The sequence below is a fragment of the Macrobrachium nipponense genome, chromosome 21, assembly GCF_015104395.2.
Source record: "Macrobrachium nipponense isolate FS-2020 chromosome 21, ASM1510439v2, whole genome shotgun sequence".
In the NCBI taxonomy this organism is placed as follows: Eukaryota; Metazoa; Arthropoda; class Malacostraca; order Decapoda; family Palaemonidae; genus Macrobrachium; species Macrobrachium nipponense.
Genome location: NC_087212.1, coordinates 56,517,346 through 56,527,982, shown reverse-complemented (window position 1 = coordinate 56,527,982; position 10,637 = coordinate 56,517,346).

Genomic DNA, 10,637 nt, shown 5'->3' with positions numbered 1-10,637 from the left:
GCTACCCTGTGTAACACCAGGCTTATAATTATGAATTGCAAACTCAGAGTTAGGCGAGATCAAATTATCTTTTATGATCTACGAACAACTTGAGGCCCCTTTCTTCCATACACCCGATAATAGGTTTAAACTCTGGGCCTCTGTTGTGGTTCTCCCCTGAACCCTGAGACCATAATTTGAACTAACTGTAATTTACAAGGCATGGGACTGGTTGTATGTTGAATGTACTGACTGTGGCGCTGTCGATTTTGATAAAAAGATTTCTAATGACCTTAACTCGATACTCTTACTTTTAAAATGTGGACCATTAATGTGGACCATTATTGTGGACCTAGTCTTGGACCCGTGGTCCATCGGTCGAACAGACAGGTTGTATTCTTTGTATGGTTGCTTCCATTATGTCTCGTTGTGTCTTGACCATTTTTTCTAGAGAATTAAAGGATTCATCTGAGTGTTAAATATTTCACAATTATCTCTCCCTAAGGACGTTTGGTGTTAACTTGGTCCAGTGGTCATGGAGAACTCGAAAAACAGACGCACACAGACATCACAGACAGTGACAAACACCAGCTAAACTTGTCAGAAAAATGCTTAATGGAGCCAAAATGCAGAGGGAAAGAAAAATGGTGGTACTTAACCAAGAAGACAGACCGCCACCGTACATCATCAGAAAGGGTGAAAGGGGAAATCAGAAGCTGGAAAAAGATTCCGTAGTTTGAGCGAATCAAAGTCTGGAAGAAATAGCCGTTGGGTCTTATGAAGCCTTTTGTGTAGATCTGGGAATCTTTCCTTGCGCTCAGTTGCTGATTAAATGGCGTTGTAACCCCCAGTGGTATCAACACCGAATTTTTTTCTTTGTTTTCTATAGATTAACAAAATAAATAACACACATAAAGAATCATATTCATTCCAAAGGATAAACTGCGATAAACTGAACACGCCAGTGTCACTGTGCCTCGTGAGCTCTCATGAGATTCCGGAACAACTCATTCTTCCATCTGTAGCTCTGTTATCTAAAAGAAGTGACCTTCAATGGGAGGGATGGAAATTAAAAGAATGATTCTATATCAAGCAACCTGAAACCCAAAATAGTAGTTATGTAAAGATAAATCGACAGTCAATATCAAAATGTACGTACTAATAATAACAACAAATAAAACGCGGTATTCTTACTAACAAATAAAGGATCATCCTGCAAGAAGGCACAAAATAACATAAATGTAACATGACTTGGGCAGAAAACAATGTTCCTCGGGTGGGAAAATGCGAATTTCAGGCAATTTCACGCATGGGAGAAAATAAGGATAAGGCTGGTAATAGCAGCGTATTCTCATCTTGAAATTTTGTTGCAATTTGTATCACAGTCTTTTTTTTTTTTCCTTTTTCTGTGAGGTTTTGCGCGCTTTGCAAAATGGAAGTAGAAAACGGAATCGATAGGGAAATATCATTAAGCAAATTAAACGAGATCAATTTTTATTATTTTTGTAATTTTACATTATTCTATCTCAGACGACCACTGTCCTGTCAGATTTACTAAATTTTAGGTTTTAAACATGCAAAAACAACTATACCAAGGCAGCCACAGGCTGATATTATCAGGAATATAACTTAAACACAGTTGTACGTCGTAAGAATATTCCATATAATTATTGTCCGGAATTGCTGCCTACAGTATCACATTATTGCGAAATAGCAATCACAAGAAAGAATTTCGGGAAACCGAATCGAGCAAGATCCAGTACACTTTCATTCTGTCAGGCATCAAAAAATAAAACAAACCATAAACATGTATAATTACCCTCTCCAAACAGCAAAATCCAAACGAATAAAGAAACACGGAAGAGTGGAATTCAAAACATTTCGCGAAAGCCTTTGAAAGCGCACCTTTTGTTTCCTGTGAGGAAAAATAATGAAAGAGAAAAACAGGCGACGAAAATTCTTTTCTCTTTTCCTCGCGTAGGCAAAAATATCTGCAGCACAGAGCATGAAGATGTCGCTTAGGCTTAAGTTGCGTCATAAACAACACTTAACGAGAACTCTAATTGCATTCATGTTAACTACACCAATTTTCTCTTACGCCCGTTCCCTTCCCATGCCGCCGCCACCTCCTCCTCCTCTTCCTACCCCTCCCCCTTTTTCCTTTCCCTTCTAATCCTTTAATATCGTCCCCCCTTCTCCCCCCCGTCCATCCACTCCTTTCCCCAACCCCCTCCCTACCTACATACCTCTTGACACCTTATCCTTTAAATAGACAAGTCTCTCGCCTTCCTTTTAAAACATGTCGCGATCGTTTACAACTAAGGCGTTTTTCCACTGTCCATGAGCTCATTCCTTGAACGGCATCTTCGAAAACCATAGGGTGAAACATTCGATGTATCTAAAGGCTAAAAAAAGGAAAAACATCCCCATTGCAATTTTACGGATAGGTGTCAGTAACTACAAAGCTGCATAGGAAGTCTTTCGTGTGGTGTCGCCGTGGTTTCATAAGTCCTTGTTTATTAACCTTCCGCCCACATCTGTTTTTCCACAACTTTCTTCAAATTATCTTTACGCCACAGGGGGATTCTTGCTTAATATATTGTGGGGAAACGTTGTACTAGGTAGATATTCCATTTTCTATGATGTTTTGTCTCTGAAATCTTTATATTTTTCCTAAGTCAATCATTTTTTTTTCTTCTAAAAAAAATCCGTCAAATTACTTTGTAATGTTTTTAAAATTCGAGCTTTTTAAACCTTAGCTTTACTGTAAGTTCAACTCTAAATACCTCAATTTCTCATTCCCAAAGCCTAAGATATCCTATCGATCCAAGTCATTCTGAGAATGCTAAATGCATTAAAGCAGCAGAGGCGTTAAATTTTTAACTTGTATTTGTTCCGCCTTTCCCTTTTAATGAGAAGAGGCTCACGAAAAGTTGGTCAGTAACAGCATCCCAAGATACCGAGATATTTCAATTAACGTTTTATGTATCATAAACACTGGGTAAACCAATATCGGTATAAATGACGGTAATATAAAAGGGAGTCAGGCCAGCAAGTTCTGATACTTGAGGAAGTTAGGTTCCCGAAGCATGCATCAATGTAGTACTTGATTATGGAACTTCCTGCTGAGATTGAGCGCCGAGGCACCTCAGACCAAGGTCTAGACTCTAGACCTTGCCTCAGAAATGCCATCGAAACTGGGACATTCTCAAGAGCGTGATGTACGGGCGGGGTCGGGTTGTTCTTCATCATAAGGCCATACTTTTTTTTCTAATATTAGATTATATAATTTAAGGTATAGTCGTAGTTACAAGGTTTAAGTGTTGAGCGTTAATTTCCCGTCCAGCGCGGCCATCATCCCGTTACAGAGATACATTCGAGTATGTATGGAAATACAGCCTGGTAGGTATTTCATCCTGGAACACGAAGGAGAGGAAGACCTAAGACCAGGTGGAGAGATTGCATTAGAGATGATATGAGGGAGAAGGGAGTACGGGAGGAAATGACACAGGACAGAGGTAGATGGGAAGAAGGTATTTTATCCTGTCATGGCGTCTGGCTTCAGGGATTTCGTGCCACCTTTGAGAGGGTGCCCTCAGATGGCACTGCGACGGCTAACCCGATAAGAGACTGACTCTTCGGGACTTGATGCCTAATTTAAGTGTCATCGACAAAGCACGGGGCAGCCGCCATCCACAAATCGCAGGTGTGCTCCATATCTGTGAAAGTTCTCCATCGTAACGCAGGAGCCATTCCTTTGCCTACGAACATCAGGATTACCCGCTACAGGAACAACCACATTTCACGATGATATCACTGACGAAGATGTCCTTACGATACGCCCTGAAGAATCATGCTTACAGATTACCCAGAGTCGCCCATTTTTTTCATCCTATCAATGCGATTACGAAAAAAAAAAAAAAAAAAAACATTAATTTTTGTAACTGGTTACCTGGTCTACGTGGGAGAACCCACCCTCGCCACAATCTTAATATCGCGTTCAGGGCCATCACCTCCGCAGGAATAAGACCAGAAACTGTAGTCACCGTTTGACTAAGGCCAAGCGGAATCTGTAAATCCATTAGGTATACTAACAGTATACAGCTCTCGTCGAGGCTGACAAAACTTGCGTCATCCTTTCAGATAGAACAACAATCTCATTTTTTTCCCCAGACTTCACATTTCTTTTTCTTTTCCATCGACCCCCTACAACTTAAAGAAAGATTTATTTTTTACCGTTGTAAAAAGGCTCGAGCAAACGAAATACTGAGTGTTCTATTTTTCCAACCTTCTCTAGCACGATCAATTTTTTTCCATTTCCTTACAGACTATTTACGACTTTACAGTAATTGCTGCTATAACTCTCTCTCCCTCTCTTCTGATAACGGGTACCTTAAGGTCTAAGAGGTTTCTACATCGTTTTCAATTTCTTATCATTGGAACGACTCTTGCAGGCTGCTCTATGAGCAAGAGTTCGTGCTGGCATAAAGCCGCATTAATCTCAGAGCAAGAGCCTTCATAATCCAACGCATCCCAGACTTTCGTTGCGAGAACGCTGTGCTGAGCTGCAGCGAAACGGTAAAAGCTGTCTTGTACATTTCCCCTACTTTTAAGCGCATTTGTATTTTAGCAGATTGAAGATATTCCAAGTGTATCTTTAACCCTCATATCGTGAGACCAGAATAGGGTAATTATTACGTGATATCACCTCTGGAGAAAAGTCTTATTTATAAAAAGCTTTGTTTTATTTTTATTACTGCAATGATGATAATGAAGATAAATTCGAGTATCGAAATTACGAAAGCTCATTATCAATATTCTGAAACGGCACTCTTCACAAAGACACCCTGAAAACCATCCAAGGTATAACACATTATTAAAGTAATTACAGCAATAGTGCTGCTCTCCTCTACATCATCATCACGTATTTTTACTATAAAACCGATTCAATGTTTCATTGCGAATAACCGTTAAGTGAAAAAGAAACACATTGTTAGGCAGTTTACCATATTTACTCAAGTAAAAAATATCGGAAAAAAAACTATCGTTATCTGATTCTAACTTCTAAATGCAAAATAAATTAATAAATGATTAAATGGGCGAAGTAACCAATAACTTCACGTTCACCAGTGCCCAAGGAAAAATGGTGATGACTGAGGGGTCGAGTTTCCAAACCCTTTATTCGGATTTAATGCCATTTTCTCCCCCGCTTTTGATAGGCATTGTGATTAGTATTATTTATTTGGATCTAGAATAATGAGGTAGTGTGATTCATTGTGTGGGTCTGAGAGAGAGAGAGAGAGAGAGAGAGAGAGAGAAATATACTCTAAATGAAATCGATTATAATTGAGTAGTATTCATTCTACTAAAGGAAGAGTCTTTTATCAAGAGGCTGCCATTTTCCCGTTTACTACGCAATTTACAAGAAAAAAAAATTCAGAAACCTGTGATTCTAATTGCACAGGTTAATTTGTTAAAGAAAATCCATGAAAGTAAAGATTTGATAAACTTGAAGCAATTACAAAGTTCATTGCCAGACATTTATTTCTCGTTCCCAGTGCTATATTCAGAGGATTACTTAATAACATTAAAAACGATAATACCCAGTTAGCTTGTCACGCACGCGCGCACACACGCACTTCCTGCTTCCGTTACATGGCTTGCACTAATTCATTGGGAATAGCCCAATATCCTGGTAACAAGGAGAGCCAAAATGTATTCACACTGAATTTCAACCGTTCCTCAGCAGCGCAAGTAAGGGAGGATTTAGAGGATAAATTCCTTTTAGCATCCATTGCAAGAGAGAATCCAGAGCGCCAGCCAGCCTACCGGATAATTTCCATTAAACGAATTTAATTGGCTTTGTTTTCCCTGTGGAGTCCCCAGCCCAAGAACGTCCAAGTTTACGAGACTCATTTTTGATCTGTTCCTTGACTCCATTCATTTTTTTTAGATTTATTAAGTTGGTTTAAAGTCACTTTGGAGACATAAATATGAACACTTCCCATTATCCCAGTCATGGAGGAGTCACAAAAGAGACGCCTGCACAGAAATATCCGGTACGCGAAGCACTGACGTCGTGAGTCAATCATCTGAGCTTCATCTGTTCTTATCCGTCAACTTCATCGAGCAATCAGACCTACTCCCCTTTCACTGTTCTACTGCCTTGTTACAGGCATGAATTTCTTTTCGTTGCGTCTACAAGTCGTGGTTCACAGTTTACAGCATTTTTTCCCCAAAAAGGTCTGTCTCTACTAAAGCCTTTTGAGGAACGATTGAAAGCTGTAAATTGTAGATACAAAACTGCAATCATATCTGCCCTTGGATGAAAACTCGCCATATGAAGCCCTTTGATTTGCAGCTTTTCATTCTCTTTCTTTCTCTCCCTACCCCGATTATGACTATCCATTTGAGCAAATGGTTGCAAGAATAGAACAACTGTTGTCTTCCATCATTAATATGATATCTGCCAATTACAACAATAACCCCTCCACTCGCAGCAATTGTTATACAAAATTATACTAAGGGAATGTTCAAACTATATTTAAATGTATTGATCGATTTTAAATCAAGCTCCAGGGATACCTTGAAAGGTCCTGCTCTCTCTCTCTCCTCTCTCTCTCTCTCTCTCTCTCTCTCTCTCTCTCTCTGTGTATATTATATATATATATATATATATAGTATATAGTATATATATATATTTATATTTATATATTATATATATACATATACACACACACACACGCATATATATATATATATATATATATATATATATATACTATATATATATATATATATATATAATATAAAATTCTCTCCCCTGTCAGCAATCCCAGCTTCATTCCGAGGTGTAAAAAACATACGTCTAAAAGACCTAGCCTTCAGAGTTCCTCTGTGATATCACACTAAATCTTAATAGAGCAGTAGAAAAGGAAGTCATTCAGACACAATTAAGCTTCCCTTTCATCACTCGAGTCAAGCCGAGAGAGCGAGAGAGATAAGGGGGTAGGGGGGGGGGTGGCATTGGTGCGTGTGGGGGACTTCTAGTGTACTGGCAAATGAGACCATTACCTCTTCGGGGACCTCCCCTCTTCGAAAGAGGTCCCCCTAGACATGTACAGTGTACACTCCCCCTCCCTCCATCCCCCATCTGCCCCATATCCCCAACAACCCCCTCATTCTACTCAACACAAAACGGTCGGTTCATAAAACAAGATAAAACACGGCGTAACTCCCAATAACACGTCATAAGGTAGACGCAACTAAATGGAATGCGACGTAAACGGCCGGGTAATGTCCCTCTTGCCCGGGATCAAATGGATATCTCACTGGCGATGAAGATGGAGATGAAGAATTTTCATCTGGCGTCTCTTGCTTCGATAATGCCCTGATGACTTTTCGTCTTTCCCCCCGGGATTTCTACTTTCATTCTCCTAACGCTTCATCTGATTTCTCCTTTCCCTTTACTTGTATTTCCTTGGTGTCTTATTTTCCCTTTTCTGGTATAGCATTATTTCCAGTTTTTATTTTTGTACTAGCTTGAATTCCCGTTTTCCTTACTTTTTGTTCTTGATTTATCCTTATGTAACTCTGATTTCCCAGTTGCCTTCCTATACTTACTTGCTTTCGTTTTTCATTTTCTAATGTTTCATCTACGTCTTGTCTTTTCCTTTTCTTCCCTTTTTTTGTGCTTTAAGAACACTTTCACTATGGCAGCCAATTGATAGGCCTCTTTTATTAACCTGCAATTTCTTTTTCACAACAATTCGGTTTAAGGACATTTATTTTGTTTGTACCCAGTTTCATGTGTAAGCTTTTCATTATATAATTCTATTGCGAGACGCAGCCATTTCATTATAATATTTGGTGCGATTTTGTTTTTTTATTTGGCGTTTAATGAATATATCCCGGTACAAAGTATTTAATTGCGATGCGCTTTTATGGTATCTCCAATTTTATGATGTTTTATTAAATATGCCAGCATTTAATTAAGGCGTACTTTTGCTAAATTTGTAGACATTTTATTGATGAAACTGTCGTATGAGATTTTTACTCTCTGTTGTGTGTATCAGAGTTGTCAGTTTTCGGTACTTTCTATTTATGGAAATTAACTATTTGTGAAATTGATATGATTGGATGTTTCTGATGAGAAGTCCAAAGGATGATGACACTAACTGGTGAACATTACAGTCTGCTAAAGACAGACGATCACCTTGGAATATTAACGATAATTGATTGAGCCATCTTTTTTATTTATTTATTTACGTCAGGTACAGAGATATCCCAGGAAATGTGGTCATTAAGTTATCTTTCAAAGCTGCTCTATTATATATTATTTTCCATGAGAAGGATTGGTAAATGAAGGAAGCCAACCCATACCAAACCCCCAAAATAAGAGGGGAAGGAAATAAATGACAAACACGCACACACACACCCAAAACACGAAAGAAACGCATGAATAAGGTAAACACAGGATAATGCGTACCAGGAAGTGTGTAAATACACACCTTGGACTTTGTATCATAAGCTATGGAGATTTTATTTGGTTTCATTTTTCGTTCAGAGAGAGAGAGAGAGAGAGAGAGAGAGAGAGAGAGAGAGAGAGAGAGAGAGAGAGGAAATTGAGACAGAATTCAAAGATGGGGATAAGAGGAAGAAACCCACCAAACAAAACAATTAAATGATACTAAATGACACGTATTACTTTTGGTTTCCTTCTAGGAGAGTAAATTATTCTAAAACGCAGTTAACCGATATTTAATTAATTGTCAAATATAATTATTCTGCGGATTATTTGCTTAAGGCTATGTAACGAACTATCTTTTCAATTATAAAAACTCCGTTCTTCCTTTACAATCTTTAGTTTTATGTCTTTAGCCCTGAAAACTCTTCCGTTGTCTTTAAAAAAAAATGAAAAAATATAAAAAAACATTTTGGTTCCTTGTCTACTCTGATACATTTACTGTGTATATATTCTATATTCTTTTATATTTCCATATTAACTACCCGCCAAAGTTGAGGCGAATTTTGACGCAATGCTACTGAATTTCTTCTTTCTTTTTCACATTGACAAAAATTGTTAAATCTTGGAATTAAACGTTAAGGGGAGTTGATTTAAGAAATAGAATCCCTGGACATATCGCTTTTATATACCGCCATGACACTCTTTTGTAGTTTCGGGTTTTTCACAAACTTTTTTCCCCCTTCCACCATACTGACACTGTTCGGGTTTCCTTCCCCCTGCTGGTTCTTCTTTCCCACTGACATCTGTTGTGTGCTTTTTTTTTTCCATTGTCCTTTATTTCCTCTAGGGTTTCGCTCGAACGTTTTCATTTTGCTTCCCTCTCATCTATTTCGCCTTGTCTCTATCTCCCGTCTCTACATTTCTGTCCTCTCCGTTCGTACCCGTACCCCTACGTGACAGCGATTCACACAATTTCACAACAAAGAGGAAACCCCCGAAATCTCACTCACTGGACCACACAAAATTTCTTTATTGCCAAGCATTTTTATCTCCATAAACAAATGTCAGTTTTGTGGAAATAAAATCCCCTCGAAAAAGTAACGCAATGAATTTGCTGAAACAGAAGTAACGCGACGAGGCGAAAATATTTCTAAAGCCAGGTGGGCATCAAGGAAATATGTTGCCCCTGAAGAATCCATTATCACACGTAGTCACGAGCTAATAATAATAATAATAATAATAATAATAATAATAATAATAATAATAATAATAATAATAATAATAATAATAATAAGTAGCTCCAAGACTCATGTAGAAGTGTGTGCTATCAGAAACAGCGCACATAGTAAGAAAAGTTATGGATTCCGAATAATAATAATAATAATAATAATAATAATATGATAATAATAATAATAATATTGATAATTATCATTATTATTATTATTGTTATTATTATTATTATTATTATAATTATTATTATTATTATTATTATTATTATTATTATAACTGATTAGTATCACGAACTGAAAATAGAAATAAGAAGGATATGGGATATACCAGTGGAAATTGTACCCATAATCATAGGAACACTAGGCACGATCCCAAGATCCCTGAAAAAGGACCTGGAAAAGCTAGATGTCGAAGTGGCTCCAGGACTCATGCAGAAAAGTGTGCTCCTAGAAACAGCATATATAGTGAGAAAAGTGATGGACTCCTAAAGAGGCAGGATGCAACCCAGAACCCACACTATAAAAAAAAAAAAAAAAAAAAAACACCCAGCCGAATAAGATGACTGCGATAGACCAAAAAGAAATTTATTATTATTATTATTATTGTTGTTGTTGTTGTGACAAATTGTCTGCCACACAAGTGACATGAATATCCCAAAATTAATAATTCAAGATGTGGTTATCTCATAAAGATTGAAAATTCCTCCTCCTCCAGACTCTCCAGTTATCACTTAGAACCGTAGAATAATTGTAGCGGAACATTATTTCCAGAAATGAGTATACTCTGGGATGATGAAATTTTTTTTTCATTCCAGGTTACTTGACGTCACTTCGTTAAAGATTAAGCCTTATAGTTTCTCACTTTTTACATTTCCATGTGTTATCCCAGCCTGGACTAGAAATGTGTAATTAGTATTTCGTCCCTAAGGTCTCTGCACTTGAAGGTACTGGCCACAGAAATA